The sequence below is a fragment of the Lates calcarifer genome, linkage group LG21 (genome assembly GCF_001640805.2).
Source record: "Lates calcarifer isolate ASB-BC8 linkage group LG21, TLL_Latcal_v3, whole genome shotgun sequence".
NCBI lineage: Eukaryota > Metazoa > Chordata > Actinopteri > Centropomidae > Lates > Lates calcarifer.
The window spans coordinates 19,775,654-19,796,349 of NC_066853.1; the positions used below are offsets into that span (position 1 = coordinate 19,775,654).

The following is a 20,696-nucleotide window of genomic DNA, read 5'->3' on the forward strand; positions in this document are numbered from 1 at the left end:
CCAAATTTTAGAATGTCACCTTTAAATGTCACTTGTCTAGTCATAACACCAGTATATTCACACAGTCATCTCTGCCATCGAGTCTTCTGAGATCATTAAATTGTAAGTAACTGGCCAAACAATAAAAAAATGAATACATAAATAAACAGGGGATTTATTCTTAATAATGCACCCTATCAGCATTTACCACTCACCCTGTTTTCCTAACAATTTATTTTTCTTTAAATAACCAAGATGCCAAGTCATTTCAATAGGGAATTACACAAACCTCAGGTGGAGATGGTTTCCAGGGGAGCACACACAATCATGATGCCTGTTAAAGGTTGAGAAGTGGCATAAAATTATGTCTCTAGCCATTTCACCATTGTTCATAAATCCAAGTGTTTCTTCAAAATTCAAGGAAAAGTAAGCAGGTAACCAGGTAACCTTTTTTAAAGATATATTTCTAGATATACTTAGATATGCTATGTGCATATATATACATACTGCAAACACATACATATAGACAGACATGTGCATGTTTATGAGCATTTGAGCCTAGCTTGTCCCTGAAAATTTGTGATTTCACACTGTGCCTACACAGTGAAGGTCTGCCCTTACACATGTGGTAATACCACACCATGCCACTGTAACTACCATGAAGCTCATTTCAAAATACAATATCAAGTTTTGATTTCAACAGTAAATTAAATGCCGATTTACATCTTTCAAGCTAATTTTTACATTGTATCAGATATGAAATGTGACATTTAAATAAGCAAGTACAATTGATCTAGTCTTTATTTCTACTCAAAAGTGCATTTACAAAAAATCCCAAGCCTAATCAATACGCCTTGGATGAAAAGATTCTTCAGAACTGACTGGCTGAGTCATGCTGGTATACCCAACCCACTCTATTTGTAGCAGGGCAATATGCTGTATTTTCCTAAGTTATCTATCTCTCTCTAAAAGCAAGCACTAGATAACAACTTTCCCACCAAACAGCAAGGCGTGTTTTGTTATTATAGATATTTCTCATTGAAAGAGATTGAAATCTTTGCTGAATTTATTTAATCCAATTCAACCAACTGATCAACATTCACAGAAAGAGCTTCTTTTGTGCTTGATGTACTGTAAATCATGGATAGTTTGCTAACACCTCTGCCCCAGCATTTTGCTGTAAAACTGAATGTTATTTCTTTCTCTTAGAAACCATCTTTAGTCAATAGTAAAGACACCAGCTTTCATGCTTTTAATTTTGTCCTTTGGCCAACTTGCACAATTAAAGTTAATTAGCTACGCTTGATAAAAATAAATTGTCTGGATCAGTATTTCAGTGAATGCAGACATTGCATGGCATTAAACAAACTGAAAACATCTGAACTTTCTAAACAATTAACCACAATACTGATTAAAAATGCTATAAGACCTATAGCAAAACTAGAAGCCCGGTGAGAGTGGTACCAGGTGAAAGGCCATGGTGTTATTGAAATAATTTTCTCAGAGGAGCGCGACAGAAGTAGAGGGTGGTCATGGCACGGTAACTGCAGGAGTAAACCTGGACACAATCACCTGCCTTATATTTTAAGATAGTAGTAGTATTGCTTAAAAAGAGGTTGTAAATAACATGTTGCTCTTAAGTCTAACTGATCTAACAGATAATTCATTTATTCTTATAACTAGTCAGTCTTCCTAATATCAAGTATTCAACCAAGCTGGGAGGTGAAGAAAAGCGGACACTTCCATGCCTGGTGAACAAATGCAGCCAAAAAGCTTAGACAGGCAGTCTTAACAGTGAGCTAGCGATAAGCATGAGTCCATCTGACATGGACTTATCTCTTTTGAGATGTCATTTTTGTAGATGGCAGATAATTTTACTAGATTTCCATTTGTGACACTGCTAAAGCAGATTGTACATGTAGAGTGACAAGTGCACTGGAATACCTTCAGTGCAGAATGACACATGTTTACCCCCAGCAACAACCTGATTAGCCACATCTGAACCTACTTAAGAAGCCAGCTTTATTATGGTTCAGTGGATCAAATGAGCAGCTGGTGATTTGTTGGGAGGCATTTTACTTTATAAGTTCAATTTTTAGGAATTCTAGTCATTCTCAGTTATGTTAGTTGCTCTTGCAGTCTCATCATTCTATATTTTAATTGACAACATTAATTTTTGTTATAAACTGGAAAATAATTATATTCATTGTGACTGTTTGCCTTCCCTTTTTAAGATCAAGCCTGAATTTCATTTTCCTTACAAGCATACCAACATCATCCGATCACACTTTAAATCAACCCTTTACAATCACAGTGTTCAGTCAGAAATTTGATGAAGACACACATAGTGGGTTAAACCTTTCATAATCTAATTGAAAGATGTATGTTAATGCTTTCCATTTACTTTTATTTTCCAAAAGTCTATACTCCCTCTATGCATGCTCACACACTTGAGTTAAGTCAAAGATGTTCCCCTGAGAGGATGCACCACTCACTCTTCTACCGTTTGTCATTTACGAGCGCTGTCTCCCTCCTCTCCATGGTGCATATTTCCCAAGGGTTCTCTGAACATGTAACGCTTAGTAGTTTTGGTATGATAAACAGAAGGCTTGTCTTCTGTTTATCTTTGTGTTTTAACAGATTCAAGTTTGCTTACTAGTGATGAGCTATTCTTTTTTTCTTTTTTTTGGCTTACTGTGAAGCATGTAAACAATTATTCTATCTAGTACACAAAAATATGTGCTTATTGTTGATCTGATCGATCACATTCAGTTAAAATAAATAAAAATGTTAACAAGCCAGATATCCACAACTACTAATGCAAGTGTTGTCTGGCTAAAGAAACTGATTAAATATGAGTAAAGGCTCTAAAGACAGTTCTTGTCCCCTGTGTTTTAAACAGCATTTCCCCCATATTACATCACAAATTCAATATATGAAGCAAAATAAACAGTACAGAAACCTTTCTAAAGGCCCTCATAGAAGTTCCCCAAGAAATGCAGCTTGTTAACTATGGTATTTATTTACTAACTATCCTCTGTGCTATAAAACCAGAAAAGGTGTCTTAGTAACTTTAGTTAGCTTGAGCGTTTCACCATTTTTAATATGCTGCATACTACCTTACCTAAATCTAGGTTTGACAGTCAATTAGTTTTTTGGGCCCTTTGAAAAAACTAAAAACACACATAGGTGGGCAAAGTGTTACTAAATAACAAAAGTAGAAGTAAACACTTGTAAAAAAAAAAAAAAGCAGGTGTGTGCAGAAACTGGCAAGCAAATGCTGCTGGAGTTAATGGCTGACCCAGTGTGATGCTAGTATTCTGTTAATAGAAACTACAACATTAACACTTCCTGCACCTGCTTCACAGTAAAAGCCAGGCTCTTTCCAGACTCCACATGAATACATGGCTATTTGTTGTTCTCAGCATTAGGTTCTACATCTTCCTCTGGGTAGATATTTTTTGGAGAAAATCTTCTGCTACAAAAGATGTAATGCACTAACCTTTCACCAACTCTTGCTAATGATATATACATGCCATCTCACCCAAGGAGTTCTACCTATACCATCCATCTAATTGAGAATAAGGTAATGAGACAACTGACCCTTCTCATAAGAAAAGTAAAGAAATATGAATATTTAAATTAGCCAGCTCAGCTGTTTTGAGCTGTTATGTATAGGCAATAAAAAGGCAGCACACCTGTCCAGAGTGAAACAGCTCATACAGCAGAGCTCAAAAAGAATAAACCTGTCTTGCACAAAAGCATGTCATATTAGATTTTACGTTCAATTATTAATGTATGTAGTCATTTATGCATTTAAGCTTGCCAGTTGGTAATAGCATCACCTCAAACAACTCAAATAAATCAGGCAATGGTCTACAGCAGATAATCAACCATGGCCTAGGGACACCCGGTGGCTGACTATCAGCTCAGTGCAGTGGGGTCCTAATCCTTCACAAAGCTGACTGAACCTTCTATAAAGGTTCTGTTTTATTCCAAGTGTCCTATCAGAGGAGAGGGGCAGACAGGTCAGGCAATGTGGTGAATTTACTAGATCTAAAATGGCTTGCGTGGCTACATCTGCCCATGCTCAATAAAATGTTCAGCCTAATTTGTAGATTATGCAGTGTAGCATGATATGATTTTCATTTTTCAGGTGCTCAGTTGTTGTAATTAAAATCCTTTCTCTCACCACAAATGAAACACATTTACAGTATGACACATAAGTCTGCCAAAGGGCAAAATCCCTAAAAGCGTCTAGTTATTTTAAGGTCTTAAGACAATTTCTTTCTTTGGAGAATATATATAACTTAATCAATTCATTCTGACCTTAAAACAATGACAAAACATTGCTTTGCTACAAGCAGTGGCTCACACAGACTAAATAACCCATCAAGTCAGAAATATCCCTCTGTAATATTCCTCTGTGTTGACTAAACTCTGCGTTTTGGACAAAGCTTGTTATGTTAAAAAGAGGCTGTGTTTGGATCCCCACAGACATGAATATATGGTATATAGTATGTAAAACATTAAATAGATCTCATTTACATGCAGAATATTCAAAGCCTCTACTTCATACACACTGTGCAGTTTTGCAGAATTGTAGTGTTAGCCATCCTAGGCCGCTGCAGCCACACACACACACACACACACACACACATACAAATTTTGAGGACCTGAAGCTCAGCTCCTCAATTTGTCCCTATTCACAGAAAACTGAAGAACACAGGTTCTGTGTGTCACGCAATTATGCTTTAAATGAGCTCTGGTTAAAATTGAAATTTAATGAGTATGTGATCTGGCACATGAGAGGACTGTCTCAAGGCTCATTGTTGGATCTCTACAGCTCAGGTCAGCACAGTTAAGACACCCACTTCTGCATGAATGTTACACTGTTAACTGCTAGATACTTAAAATGAATTAATCTGAATCCAGACAACTGAAGTATGGTACCAATGGTTTTGTGCAAAGTGGCAACTCAAGATTATTGTCACCATTCAGTATCTGACAAATGAGAAATATGGTTACAAGCTCCCCTTCTGTTCCTCAGTTATGGCATTAAATAATGGCCAGGAAAGTTTTTTTTTTTTTTTTTTTTTTTTTTTTGGCAGAACATCATGGTGCAAGACTGAACTTGGGCTCTTAAAAGTCATTTTTCAAAAGTCTTGCTTTGATGATACAATCCCTGTAAATTAGCCAAGATGTTTTTAATCCTGATTAAAATTCATGTTTTGAATTATGTTGATATCTGACTGCATGCGGTAGGGAGCACAGGGGCACACCAACTGAATGCTGGAAGGAGAAAACCAACTATTTAACATAGCAATAATGTGACCTGGAAAAATATCTAATTGCAATTTTTCTGACATATATTGTGACTGCAATTTTGAAAGTCAAGCTTCAGTTCAATATTGTAACGGTTGGTGTAATTGGTGGTGTATATTAATATATACGAAGGACTGTACAGAATGAAATGTATGTGTTAGTGAGCTTGACCTTTGACCACCAAAATCTAATCAATTCAAGTGAATGCTTCTGCCAAATTTGAAAAAATCCTTGAGGTGTCCTGAGATATCATGTTCAAGAGAATGTGACTGGTGGATGGGTGGACAGACAGATGGATGGAGGGAAAGAAATCAGTGTTATCAGTGCGTTTGTACCTGAGGTTGCATTTCTAGTAACAGCAACTTAGAACAACAAATAAAATCAGAACTTATCACACATCAACACTGACAGCTATTCACTTGTGCCTCATAAATTTCAAACTCTATCTACTAGAAATTACAGGTTGCTTCTCAGACTATTTTCTCTGGATGTTACAGAATCTTACAATATAAATAAGTAGGACATGTTTACCTCTGTATTATTAGTGTATAATGGTGTTATACTCCCACTAACCAGTCCTTTAGAAAATCCATTCAATAATGAAATAGCAAGGGTACAAAGTGAGATACCTCCTGATGAGATAGTGAAGGCAAAGAGAAAAAGGAAAAGCACAGATGGGCTCTTAAAATTCATTTTTCAAAAGTCTTGCTTTGATGGTTCAATCCTTGTAAATTAGCCAAGATGCTTTTAATCCTGATTAAAATTCATGTTTTGAATTATGTTGATATCTGACTGCATGCAGACAATTAAGGTAAGAGGCACAGGGGCACACCGACTGAGTGCTGGAAAGAGGAAACCAACTATTAGATCTGTGGTGAAGTAAAGGTCGCATCTAACATAGCAATAATGTGACCTGATTTCCTCTGCTCAAATCAAGGGGCATGAGTTGCTATGGTAACTATAGTATGGCCCATAGAATGGTAGTAAAGGTGCTTTTGGAAAAGCATGCAGTCACCCTTTATCCTCTTAAATTGCTTTCATAGAAATGTGATACTGTCGTGATGGTGATAGGTATTTTTAATGTGTGGTCAGTTTTGAAGAGTCACAGCTGAAAAGTAGAACACAACAGCACTGAAATGTAGCTATGGGCCTCTGTGTCACATGCTCATTCCCAGTGCAATTCTGTACAGTCCCCTGGCACATTTGTGGAAATGATACATAGATCTAATTAATTCTCAATTTATTTGAATGCGATCTCCACTGCCTGGCTCCCTAAGTGATCAAGTGCCTTCATCTCTTCTATGGAGAATACAGGGATGCTACTCACTGGTTAACGTTAACATCGAATTTGGAAATTTCCATTTTACATTATTTCTTTAAGCCATAATCACTAATTGTGAATTGCAGATAATAGTTGTGGTAAAGTTGATCAATGCAAATAGAAACCTTAATCCTAAATTGTAAGATTCAAAAATGTGTTAGGGTAAAACATTAGGCTGGTAATATTAAATGAAAAAGCAACATAATCAACATGGCTTAAAGAATTTAACTCTTCCTCTAACTGTTTTGACAGCACAACAGCTCATAGGGATTTGGCTTAGTCTAACTTTAAATCACCCATTAAAACAGTATAGTATATACAAAAAAAAAAGACATGGTCAACACACAAAAGGCTGTTGAAATGATTCCGCTCTCCATATTTTGAACATGTGTAGGCTACTGTTGTGCAGTGAAACATCGGTAACCCAAGCATAACGTCCAGGGAGAAACACTGACCTGATGATCTGACACTGAGGGGGAAATGAATGAATAACATGAATCTCACACTACCTGTGTACCTATAATGATAATCAAACTCACAATATCATCATCAATGTGTTATGATAAAGACTTAAAATTTTGTTTCAAGTGAAATTGGTCAAAAATCCACTGGATGAAATAAAACCATACACTTAACTGTTATACCAGTCACTGACAAGACTCTAAATCCCCATTGTCCAGGTATTCCAACCCCTGTTTTATTTTCATATCAAATTAATAACTGAAACTAAAGGCTGACGGAATGGTAAGTAAAGCTTGATCAAATATCTTAACCACAAAGATGTGCTGTGGAAAATGGTTGACAACAAATCATGCACAATTTATAGGAAATAGAATATGACATGCAAAAAACAGAGAAAAGTCCACTGAACAATTTGAGACCATTTTATGTTCTCCCTTTTAAAGACAACTAATTATACTAACTAGTGAGAGAAGATACATGTGTCTGTTCCACACAATCATTCTCTTTGTGCAGCAGATGTTTGAAGTGGCTGAATAATAAGTCTCCAGTTGCTGACCAGTTGGAAGCTGCGTATCAAAGGCTCGGAGGAGAATTCAGCTAAATAATTTTACAGCTTTATTGTTAAGTGAATGTTTTGAACTTTTTCAAAACAGATTGTCCCAGACGGTTTATGTTATTTTGATCATTTAAGCCTTCAATATTTCAATTAGCAAACAACACTGCTCTGTCATCCCTTGCTGCCACATCTCCCATTAATCTCCCATTATGTTAACTATTACATCTAATGATCTGTCGGACTGCTGGAAAATGACACAATTCAGCAGCCTCTCACCCGTTGCTCACAGGTTGCTTATCTTATCATTTTATTAAGAGCTAATCATTTTGAGAGATGTTACAAGGAATATTGAACTTTGACTTAAAATGTCAACCGTGTAAATGAATTACCACACATATTTCAAATAATTATGGCAGAGATATACAGAATAGAGAATTTAAACCAGAAAAACACCAACACTGCATGTACAATGTCTTGATCTCATTTGTAATATTTTAACATCATTAATTTTTTTCAGGACCACATGCTAAATTACTGCATCCATAATGCTACCCACAGCAAGCTGACAGCTGATAATCAAGGAACTGGGTATAACCAAACATCAGCATTCACTACATAGTAGCTTTGAATAAAAGCTTCAGAGTGCAGCTTTCCTTCTTTTATTTCCTTTAAAATGCATCAGTGCTTCTGTCTTATCCCAATGCCTAATGAAGCTTCACATCATCCTAATATCTGGAGGACATTTTACCTGGTCCCACATTTGTTAAAGCATACATTCTGTGTACTGATGTGCAGTTCTCTGCTTTACACTGCCAGTTCACATTCAGGTTGGTCATTCACTTGGTGTCTAGTTAATGTATCAGATCAAGATTTTCATCAGATAGTCACTGGTAGAAAACATGAAACCACTAGACATCAATCATTACCCATTCGTATGAGTACTGTTATGTCATAGCACGACAGAATGATATTGGGGAAATTATATTACATCCACCTCACTTGGGTAGAATAAATGTAGTGTTTGTCACAAGAGAATGAACAGGGAGTTACAGCACAAGCAGAGCTAAGCATAGCAGCCCTGTTAGTTGTATTCTGACAGATACCTCCATACACATTTCATCTCTCGGGAGAAAGGAGGCATGAGAGTGGAACGCAGCAAGTCATCATGAGCCTGCAGGATGCATGACTTAGCACTGTAAGAAAGGTGACTCTAAAACACTCCTCCTCCTCTTTTCATGTACAGCATTGCAGCCTTCTGTTAAAAAATACCCACTGGGATGCAAGCGACGTCGCTATGTGGCTTCGCCATTAGTTAGTGGACACAGAGAAGGCCCTAACTAAAAAACATCTGAAAACTACTGAACAGCATTTTGACCCCAGGGGTTACTTTCATGGGTTCAAAAAAAATGATTCATTCTGAAAGACATGACATTACTCTCTAAATGGTGTGTACAGTGTATGAATGAGGAAGCTTTGAAAAGCATCTTAACAGTCTGTCACATGAGCAAGTTACAGTATATGGCAAAGTAACATATAACATAATAAATATGGGTTATGGATAACATCCAGTTAATTATTTTAAAAAGCTGCTAAGATGCTGCATGATGTTTGTTTTAAGACACACTTTTACAAGAAGCTGAGAAACAGCCAGCAATGCCTAAAGATGTTTTCATTAGGGTTAAAGATCAAAATGTAAAAAGGTAATTCTAAATAATTAGGTATAAAAACAAATGTTACATGAAAATGTATTTATCTCTTGGGGTGTCTTTGAATTCTGTCAACACTGACACTTGCACAGAGTTACTCTCTCTGTCTTTGAAGGTTTGACTTATTAAGATAGCACATAAATAGAGAAAGACTTGTAAAGAAAGGTTTGTGCTCCAATGAATTTTAAGCAGGGTAAAAAAATTGCCCCTAACTAATTCTTTAGGGGATCAATGCCCTGTCTGAGGTAATGAGAAACAGAAATAAATGGAGAGTACAAAAGAGACCGCAAGTGAGATGCTCTCTTCTGTTGCACTGAAAAAAAGACAGATTTTTGAATGGCTCTGCTAGTCATAGATAGACAAGAAGATATTGCTACTGGTTCAAGTAAAGTTTATGCACAAACCTCACCTGTCCCTTTTTTATCCCATTTATTGTTTACCATGCATACTATTGTTTACTAAAATAATCAAATCATGCCATAGGACAAATCATATTTTTTGACTTTCTCGAACCTGAAGGTCAAAAGTATGTGAATAATTTAAGATAATCTTTCATTTTGTACTATCAGCATGATGCAGATATAGCCTTAGACCCTGTATTTGACTCCCCTGAAACTGCATAGCCAGTTTTTACACCTTCATCTCACTAATCTGTCTAGAGCATGAGATTGTTAGACGTTTGGAAGATAAAAAATCAAAGAGTGTTGTGCTTCGTCATGGCCCTGGTAGATAAGGCCCTTTACTGTCACATAAAATCAGGAGCTGCCTACTGAAAAACACTCCATCCTCAGGCTATTCCCCACCATCACCACTACTTTCTCCATACCATCTCCACAAATACTTGATGTTCACTTCACTGACAAACTATTTCCAAAGACAAATCATACCCACTACCACCTATTTCAACCCATGAGTAATGCAGCTATAGGAGAATTGCTTTTTTTTGTACTACTTTCTAGATCTTAATATTACAGAGTAAAGGTTTGCTTTGTTGTCCCACTAACTGTCAAATATTAATATGTTAGAAAATAGGGGGCAAATATTTTGATGGATCTTTCTGTCCTTTAGGTAATGTTGTTGTGATCTCACTGTCCGAAACATGAAGCAGTTCTGGCTTTTTCAAACAATATTCTTATTTCCAACTACTATTTAAATGTACACTGCTTTGTTCCTTTACATGCAATTAATAACCTTTAACATTTTCACAGCCACCCATTTAAGTGGTGGCATAGACGAAGCCTGCAGCTATCTGCAGATGACTTGCTCAAAGTTAACACAATGAGGACATCACAAAGACAAACAGATAAAGGGACTGCATAATTAACCAACCTGAGGCTGTGGGACATATTAGCTAACCAAAACAAGTTATCTCAGCTATTTAGATCAGCTGCTAACTATCAAAGGAATTGTAGGTTCCAAAAATCAAGAGGAAAGGCCACACATTGACGCTGTCATTTCTCTCATGTTAATTACATGACTGGTTACCATACTGTATACATATTTGTCATAATACAAGGATTTATTGTACAACTAGCTAACTGCATCAAAAATACCACATGAAAATATGAGGGCTGAAATTGTTTTCCATAAGAAGAATGCAGCACTGTAATCAAATTAACAGTGCTTATTTTGTAGTTCATGCACGCTTTACTATGACAACATCAGTGTGAGTTAAGATTGTCTGTTTGACTCATTGGACATCAAATTCAAGTCATTCATAACCAGTGACAAGTGGAGGAGGGTGCTGAAAGTCAGTCTTTCTTACACAGATGCTTCAAAGCAATTATATAAATTAAGTTGTCAGATGGGTCCTGGGGGACGTTTGTCTTCCAGGCTCTGCAAGACCAGTAGGCCTCCCTTGCAAACAAAGTGCTGAATAGGAATGCAGCCAAGGAAGGGTTTGCCACTGTCAAGATTACCAACATTTCTTTAAAAGAATTTCTTTAATCTAAGAAATGCACGTCATCTCAAATCTTACCAGGGAAAGATGCCAAGGACTTACATTCTTAGTCACTGTTGTGTTTTGGGAACAGAACTACACCCTTGCATTCTGAAGACAATGATGGCAATGGTTTCAAATCCCCAACACTTCCTCTTTCACCTTTGCTAATGTATAGAAATAACTACACAGTGCTCTATATACTGTGCAGTGTGATTCCATATGTCTGTCTTTGAATATCTTTGCTCACATCATATAAAAATCACCAAAAACACTCTTTATGTGGAGTACAAAGTGTGAGCTACAAGACTTTTTTTTTCCCATTTGCACTTTATTAGTCTCACATTCAGCAGTTAAAATAGGACTCCCTTGGGTGCCATTGTCTTGGTTAGACAGTTGTCACTGCTGGTATGCATTTTTTTTCAAGTGTCCCAAGGGCTAGCCTTCACCAGAGTTGTCATTTTCAATTAGCTATACCCTTAGCGCATATCTGTTGGCCCATGTCAATAATCATTTCATTTAAGAGGATGGGACAGCTGTAACTTCAAGACATATTCCATTTCCATCAAGGTTAGCCGATCTACTAATTTGCATTTCATCTCACACCTGCCCCCAAGTGGATTTACAAACATTTAAAGCATGTATTGCAAGCAAATAACTGATTTACATCCAATAAGGATATGGGTAACCTCTAATTCGTGCCAAGTGAAACAGGCACAGCTGTTCATTCCCTCCACCTATTCCCCTGATATGCAGGTGAAGCTCCTTTTGATTAGGACTGTGTCTGGTGACTTTAACTATACATATCTCTTGGTGAGATGAACTGTTTTCAGATGATCTAAAGAAATTAAACTAAGTGGTGGACTGGGCTGATACGGCAATCGTTAAGCACATGAATATATATCTAGATTAATATGGCAAATTACAGCCCATTTGAAATCACAAGCATGCTTTCAAGTTAGGTTTCCATCCATTAAGCCTTAATGGATGCTGTATAACACCAACCATGGTAGCATTAGACCATGATGTAGGTTGCAGGATCTTTCCACTGATTTACAGTTGTACAGGTATGATTCAAAGATAAAGTATTACTGTGAATTTGAACTACAGTAGTACTTTTAGTACTTTTTTTGTAATGGCAACATATGCAAAGCACCCTTGAGTCAAGAAGGTTCCAATTCTTTTGTTAAAGTTAAATACAGTGCCTGCCTGTACTGAAATTAATAACCAAACCCAAGGTCCAGAGAGCACTTTGTGTAAGAAAACACAAATAATTCTGCTGAATCAGCAAGATTCCCTTTTACATTGTTGCAAAACTGAATATTGATTGCATCCATGTTGCAAATGATATAGTACAACTAGAGTACAGTATATGTGACATAGCAGTTGAAGATAGATGTGCTCAACTCTCAATACTTCAGAATAAGAATGAAATTGTGCTCAAAGCAAAAAAGGTCTGAGTAGGCTACTTTGCGCAGTGCATATCCCACTCTCACTCGCACGTACAAACACACACACACCATATAGTAACTCTACCTGGAGGCCAGGACCTACTGTGTGCATCGCAAAAAGACAAAGGCAAATTATATATATATATATCATACAAATTATTACTACGTTTTTTTTTCTATTTCCCTCTTCTTGTGAAATGTCAGCCTCTGAGACACATGTTGGAGTTCTACATCTGTCATTTTCTTGAATGCTGTTTACATCAGTAATGTTTCTATCACCAGCATTTCTGAAGTATAACTATACTGAAACAGAATTTATTAATTCTGGAGTGACTGAAGCATGCAGTCCACAAATGAGTTTCTGTATTTTTAGAAAGGGAAACTAGTCCAAAGGTTCACCATTTTAATCTTCAGGAGTCTTGAATATTGTAGTGACATACTTAATGACTTTAAATTAGAAACCTGCCTTAAAATAGTATGATGCTGGTGTCTCTGGATGGACATGCAGTAAAAATTAAGAAAAGCCACGGCAGCAGAGGGATTTACTGACAACAGACAGACGTTTAAAGGTTGTATTTTCCTCTGGCAGACTTTATTCTATCTCCCACCACTTCGCTAATTGCTGTCATCGAAAAGAAAGTCACACAAACTCCCAGGGAAAAAAAAATTGCAAATAATATTCCTAATTGAGTAATGGCTTAATAATACCCTGTGCTCTCTCTCTGCATCCAAACACAGCCCTGAGAAAGCCAGATCAATAAGATCAAACAAGAGTCTGTGAGCCCCCTAAGCCACAATGCACAAACCAACTGTCACCAGCAGTCAGATGATAGTATTATACTACACATTCAACCACAGTGAAGCCACAAAATTAGAGTTTGGGAAATTTGCATATCTCTGATTAGATAATTCCTGTGGGTCTACTTGTGCGTTAAGTGGTGTGTTAGAAGCCTCCTGCTCTGCTAACCTTAAGATGCACTCCCAAAAAACAAAGAGGACCTGCCTCTGCCCTCGCAGGAGAGCTCTTTTCTTTCACAAAATATTTTCACAGAACGTTTTGAGCTCCTATCAAAAGCAGCTAGACCTCAAACCCACTTCAGTGTATAAACATTTCAAAGTGTCTCACTTGTCAAGGCTGTTGAGGGTTCCTTGTAGAACATCTTTAATTTGTTTTCAAACCTGTTAGTATTATTTAAACTTACTCTGTGTTTTATTTTGAGATTTGGTGTGTTTGGGCATCTAGACACACTCAACACCTCCATCATCAACATGCTTAATTTTGATTCTATTCACTCTAAGGGAAAAGGCATAAGTTATTAAACCAATACGGAGAGAAATAACCCAGACTGAAGAGCAGGAGGCTGTCAAGTCGAAACCACAAAACTCAGTTCTGGTATCTGGGTAAATATCCAAATCCAAAACTATTCAGCTCCTTTTAAATGGTTTTTATCAAGATTAACATCAGCGACGTTGTCACCAGAACTTGTCTATGTTTGAACAACCTGCGTTCAGTCACACAGCTGCAGCTACATTACAAGCCGAACAAAAACAAATGGAAACACTAAAATAAAACGGCTTACCCACGGAAATACAAAAAACTCGTCCCTCGTCTCACTTTTTCTTTTCTCTCCCAGGTGACACCGACTGTGGTGACCGCCGTTAGCGTCTCTCCCTCCCGACCCGAACGCGGAATGGCAGCGGCACAAAGAATATCCAGTGAAGTCCGGATCCTCGTCTCTGCCGCTCTATGTGGTTAGCCAGCGTACACAGTACATCCTCAAGTGAAAAAAAAAGAAAGAAATGGATAAATATCTTTCGAGGACCAGCTCTTTCACCCTCGAGCGCCAAACCTCTTCTTCCACTTCAGGGAGCTTTCTGCCGGTGCTGTGCGTCGTGGTGGACGGAGGTTTGGTTTGGTTTCCTCTCAGTCAGTCTTCACCGCTGCAGCCGGCTGCTGAGGCTCTCTCTGCAGCGCAACATCCCATCTCATCGGTGCTGAGGGAGGGGGGAAAGGTGGCCCTCAGCTAGTTATGAGGAGTGGCATCACAACAGTTCCTCACACTGCTATTGTTATTCTGGTCAAAAATCTGTTTGTTTGTCAATTTGCAGGTTGCTCCCTTATTGAAATTGAACATGTTAAAGTTGGTTTAACAAAAGAAGTACAACAATGGATACCCGCGCTGTATGAGAGAGGCATTTACATTTTTTACAGTACTGTCACTGAGAAGTGCAGACATTAAATGTGACTGGGACTACTTTGACAATTAAACCGTTTTAACACAGAGGCTAGCAAGTAGGCCCTGCACATTTTAGCTAAAATAATATTACAAAAATACAATACATGCAGGGTACAGCGTCTTATGCAGATTCTCTCCTATTCTTAACAACGTTCCATTATTAGGTTATTGAACAAAGCTAGCATTTAGCTAGTATCAACTAACTAAGCAAGTAGTTTAAATTTCCCCGTTAGCACTGTCACTAACGTGCTAAGCTAACACTGAGTTAGCGTGTTTATCTGGTTAACATTGACTCTTAACCCCTTTTCATGTTTCGAAAAAGGTTTTCGCAGCTAGGTTTCAACAAGGGCAACATTACACAAGGAATTAAGGTGATAAAAATATGTTTACCTTCTTCACCTTAGACTGTATATCAAAATGTTCTTATGTTCTTCACTGATGCTAGTCTCAAGGGCTTATCCTCATGCCGTAATCACAATACACAGGCCACAGGTGCGTAATGATGATTGACTGTTTTATGAGTGCCAAGTGCCCTCCAATGGTCACAGTGAGTAACTACATGCGTTTCGTAATTTCTTTGTTGCTTTCTTTGTTTTGTTTGTGTTAACCGGAAGTTCTATTATATCATTGTTAACTCTGTTAACAGTCTTAATAGTTTACTCTAGTGAATAAGTAAGTAAAAATCATTCAATTGGCGACCATCAACTCTTTCAAATGAAAACTTTCTAAATATACAGTGTTGTTATGCACAGTGACCACTGGAGGGCAGTGAAAATACTTTTTTTTTTTTTTTTCTAGCTAAAGGATTTGTTTTCAACCCACATTGTTTAGCAGGCTAACACTAATTTTGCAGAGATTAGGATGATAGTTTATTGGAGATTTACTTGCATTGACTTAGTGATGAACTTGAACAGTGTGGCATTTCTCCAGTTTTATCCTGTCAAATTCCAGCTTTTTACCACAAACTGACTTTTATTAGTCTGAGGGTGACAGGTAAGGGTTTATCGCCTTGCCCGAGGACTTTTTGACAGGACAAGTATCTACTGATAGTCACAATTGGTTGTAGATTCGTACAGGCTTTACTAATCAATAGTCCACTTTATTACCTCCTTGAGCTTCAAAATCAGATAGGGAGGGTGCTTTGATTGAAAGACTTTTGTTTGAAGCTTGAGACACTTCGTTGAAGTTTTTCTTTGTTTTTCCATTTGTTGCTGACATATTGAATTATTTGTTTATTTCAAAGCAGTTCTCTCAGGGGGTACTAGTGACAAGAGAACGATGAGCAATGTTACAGACACACTATTTATATAAAAATGACACACATAGAATATAAGTTAATATATACTTGACTTTTTATTCCATCTTGGTTACTTGCCTGCTCTGTAAATATTAATTAATTGAAAATAATGTCAATTATGTAAATTGAATAAGGATTGACAAGATAAAAAAGTTACATATTCAGTTCAGCATGATTGTTTCTTTTATGTTTTGCACTAAAGCAAAAAAACTTTTAATTTGATTTAACAGTTGCTCCTCTGTATTCAGCAGAAATTTTAAAGAAGTATGTGTCATGTAGTAGTACCACTGCCCTCTTAACAGAACATTAATGGTACTAGACTGGAGAGTATAGATTAGTTCCTTCTGTTTCATGTATCAGTTGCATAGCTCGTATTGCCACCCTCTGCTGTGAGTGTTTGACTGACAATATGGAGCTAACAGCCTATCTCTACCCCCCATCATTAATTAAACAGTACCCATGACTGAGTGCTCTTCCTATTGCACAATTGATCCACTCCAATGCTTGTAGCTCTTATCAGCTCTTAGATGCCATCTTTTGAAAAGCACTATTTTAAAGATCCTTTTTACAGTTTTGCTTGTTGGCACTGATATCGTTTGGAGAGCTTTGCTTATAGTGTACCCTTTGAAATATATTTCAGTGGACAGGCATATTATTTCTCATGTCTGTTACCTTAAGCTTTGCAGTTTTAGGTTGTACCTCCCAGCACTGAATAATGTTTTAGATCCAGAGGATATGCAGTATTCAATTTATCTTGTAGTTAAAAACTACAGGGCAGTAAACTGTTCAGTGTTTTTGTTTCAACACAATGAATATATACTTTACTATTATCTCTAATGCAGCGGTATCCACTCTGCAGAGAGGTGAATAATTACAATGTGGAATAAAACAACTTTGCACATTCAGGGACCAGATTCAATGGATGGATTTCTTGTTTTCTGCAGCTGATTCATCTTGGTGGTCCATCTACCCAAGACGCAAATAAGATACGGAAGGTGTAATTAAACTTAAGATAAACCGTGCCCACCAAGGCCACATGTTTAAGCACAGCTAATCACACAAATTTGTTAAAAGGGCAGTGTTATCAAGATGATAGGCCTGTGCACATTGCAGTATTCAAAACCTACTGCAGCATTTCTTTTTACATGTAAACCTGCCATATTGCCTGTGAGAACACAACCAGCTTTGGTTTTGTTTAGAGTACATTGACACTAATACCCTAAGAGCAAAAAATAATGTACACAAAAGTTATGCAGTTATTACGAGGAACTGAATAACCTGTAGATGATGCTGCAACTCATCTGCAGTTAGTTGTTGTACTGTTGGGTCCAACACACCACCTTAAACACTTTGGCTACAATATATGCAGATATACAGTGGTAGTACAATTTAGAGAAAAAAAACATATTAAGCCAAACTTTATAAAACTTCCATGCTGATTTTCTAACTTGTCTCCCTTATTATTCTTTGTCTGATACAGCTTTTCATTCTTCTCTTGAACCTATACATACTCTCTCATTTTTAACTAACTGCAGACACTAATTTTCATAAGAAGTATAATTACAGCTAAGGAGGAAAGTAACTACGAAAGCCTCAACTTTCACTGTCGTCAGTCTACCGTGGTTTGTCACACCCGACACAGAAAATGACAACATGTTGTTGGTGGTGAAAAAGACAGCAATCACATATAATTAGAGAGGTGGTGCTTTGCAGCAAGAAAGGGATTAGAAATTAGGGCCTGACAACAAATGGAAAGTGGTGACATGAGCTGTATAACGGGATGCAGAATTTTCTGAACTTTTAAGCCAAACTTTAAAGGGTATTGGTGATAAAATCAGTGAGAGGCTGGCAGAGCGTAGGAAACAAAAACATATTCCCTCCCTGTCCCTAACCTGTTATTTAAATTTGACACGCTTTTCAAGTTGACTTAATGCAGGACTTGTATATTTTTGAGCAGATTCCTAAATGGTGCTGTTGAGGGTCTAAATTGTTCTTATTTATAATTAAGATGCCAGTAAAACCAAATTGACTGTGGTGACAGCAGCCAGTCCCTGGAGTTACTGTAGCTGTGTCTTATAAGAATCAACAGCATGACTAGACCACACCTCTGATCAGTCATATCGCTTGGCAGAACCTGTTCTTTACATAATCTTCCCTCACTCACAGCTGTCTCTTTTCCCTGTCAGAGTGGGAATGAACACTTTCACACTTCTGACGATGCAAGTATCTGACATCTGCGGTTTGCAAGGTGGTGTGTGATGTTGCAGCTGACTGAATCCTAATTTCCCAGGAAAAAGGCAAAGGAGAAGGCAATCCTCATCTTTTGAGCTAACACAGCACTATCCACGAACAAAACGTCTTAATTTATCTTCATTACACTCTCTGAGAGCTGTGTTGTGCTACGCTGCTTTGCACTTCACTACTGCTCAGCCTGCTGCACCAACTTCTGATTCAAACATGGAAGATAGCGCATATCTTTGTCACAATCTAATGAAGTATCTGTATGTATATGATATTTCTGTTGAATAAATTTGGCTGTGAAATTATTTCTAAGGATAGTTTATTATTTTTATATGTGTATATTGTATTTGTTGTGTGCATATAGATCTGTGTGTGTGTGCTTTACTTACCAAGTGTTAAGTCTTGCATCTGCCTCCTCGCAGTCTCCTGCCATATAAATGTCAGGAAAGCATAAAGGTATACTAGTACAGATGGTGAGTTACAATAACATGCTTAGCAAATTTAAGCAATTTATATTTATTGCTCAGCAGATGCTGACTAGATAGAGGTGGTAAATTATAATTTGGTTGGTAGACTGATTCTTTTCATTATTGGTAGCACCAACATCTGCTGGGTAGAGTGCTTATGCATGCAAGTGGCTGCATAAAGTCACACTGAGGGATGAAAGATTTAAAGTATTTAAAGCAAGTTAAAAAAAAAAAAAAAGAGTTAACCAAGCAGAAAAACAGAAATCAGAAATCATAGCACAGTTTGGATTAATTAAAGCTCAAACTTGTCAGGGAGTTGGAGACATATTTACAGTAATTCAAAAACTAAAGGCTGCTATATTTTCATACAGCAAGACTGAGATACAGAAATACACTAATGCATAATACGGTATCTGAGCATGGAAATTCATTCTTGACATTGGGATCAATATAATCTCAGCTTAAGTTCCATATACTAGTGTGTGCAGGTACATGCTCCAGATGATAGTTGATGGTCACATGGTAACAACTGGGCCGGCTCCAGTGGTAGAAGTATTCTTTTACTTATATGAAAGTAGTAACACCAGTGTATAAATACTCTTTTATAAGCAAAAGGCATGGATTCAAAGTTTTACTTACCTAAAAGTACAAAAGTATTAGCATGAAAATATAATTAAAGCACCAAAAGTGAATTACTCATTATGCATGGATATGCAAATGAGTCACATAGCACTTAAACTTTGTAGTTGAAAATTAGGCCAATTCTAATCAACACATTTGCTGAGTAGTTTAATCTAAAATAATACATTGGGATGTGTTTGTTTATTATATTGTGTATTAATAAAGTGAATCTACAAAGTAACAAGTAAATTTATTACCTTTAAAATAAATGTACTTAAGTAGAAGTATAATGTAGTATAAAATGAAAGTAAAGCACAAGTACCTCAAAATTGTACCTGAGCATAGTACTTCCCATCAACCAGCCAGCTCCATCTGCCCATGAAGACAATACAATCTGATTTGAAGACAATATAAACATAAATCTTGGGTGACCATGTCAGGCTCCTCAGGACAAGATAAACAAAGCAAAAACTCATGCTGTTCTCTGGCATATATTACTTAATTTAAATTATGAATTACTTGAGAACATAAATGATAACTATGTTGAAAAAATGCACAATAAAATTCAGATTTCCAAATTTAATTGCCACACAGTGCTGTCATATACAAACCTCCCTGGCCATCATGATCTGTTATTTAAAAGCATTTAGAATTAACACTTTTATTTTGACAATGGACCTCTGTAGTTACCTACAGAGACTTACTATCCAACTCGCCGTTTTCCCAAATCAACAGAGCTTTGTAGCATCTTTCAGCTCATTGTTTTGGTTTTCTGGCGTGTGACTGTACTATTCTGGTTCACTCTCACTGCTTTCATTGTGTCATTTTCAGCTGCAGCAGGCAGCTGTTTTCATAGAGAAAGCTCTAAAAATCTACTGCATGGCAGACAAGAAACGCACAGCATCTAGCTTGTGATCATAGTGGAGCATTTAGCTGTTAAAGAGCAAGATATTCCCCTCAGGAGTTTGTGAAGACTAAAAACAGAGCTGCAAGCCAGTGAATTTTGGACATACATCCATCAGGGTGACAAACGCAAGATTGTAGCTGTAATTAGTTCGCCATATCTCTTGTGGTACAAATGAATATTAGCCACA

At 37.1% G+C, this 20,696-nt stretch overlaps 1 protein-coding gene across 1 annotated transcript in view; it reads right to left on the reverse strand.

Annotated features, from left to right (window-relative positions):
* Positions 1 to 15,483, reverse strand: part of cntn5 (contactin 5) — a 93,433-nt gene extending 77,950 nt beyond the window's left edge. Inside the window, exons 1-2 of the mRNA XM_018665597.2 lie at positions 15,367 to 15,483; positions 14,320 to 14,734 (exon numbers count right to left, since the gene is read on the reverse strand). The gene's annotated coding sequence lies outside the window, so the exon portion shown is untranslated. The remainder of the gene's footprint in view (positions 1 to 14,319; positions 14,735 to 15,366) is intronic.
* Between the last annotated feature and the right edge of the window lie 5,213 nt (positions 15,484 to 20,696).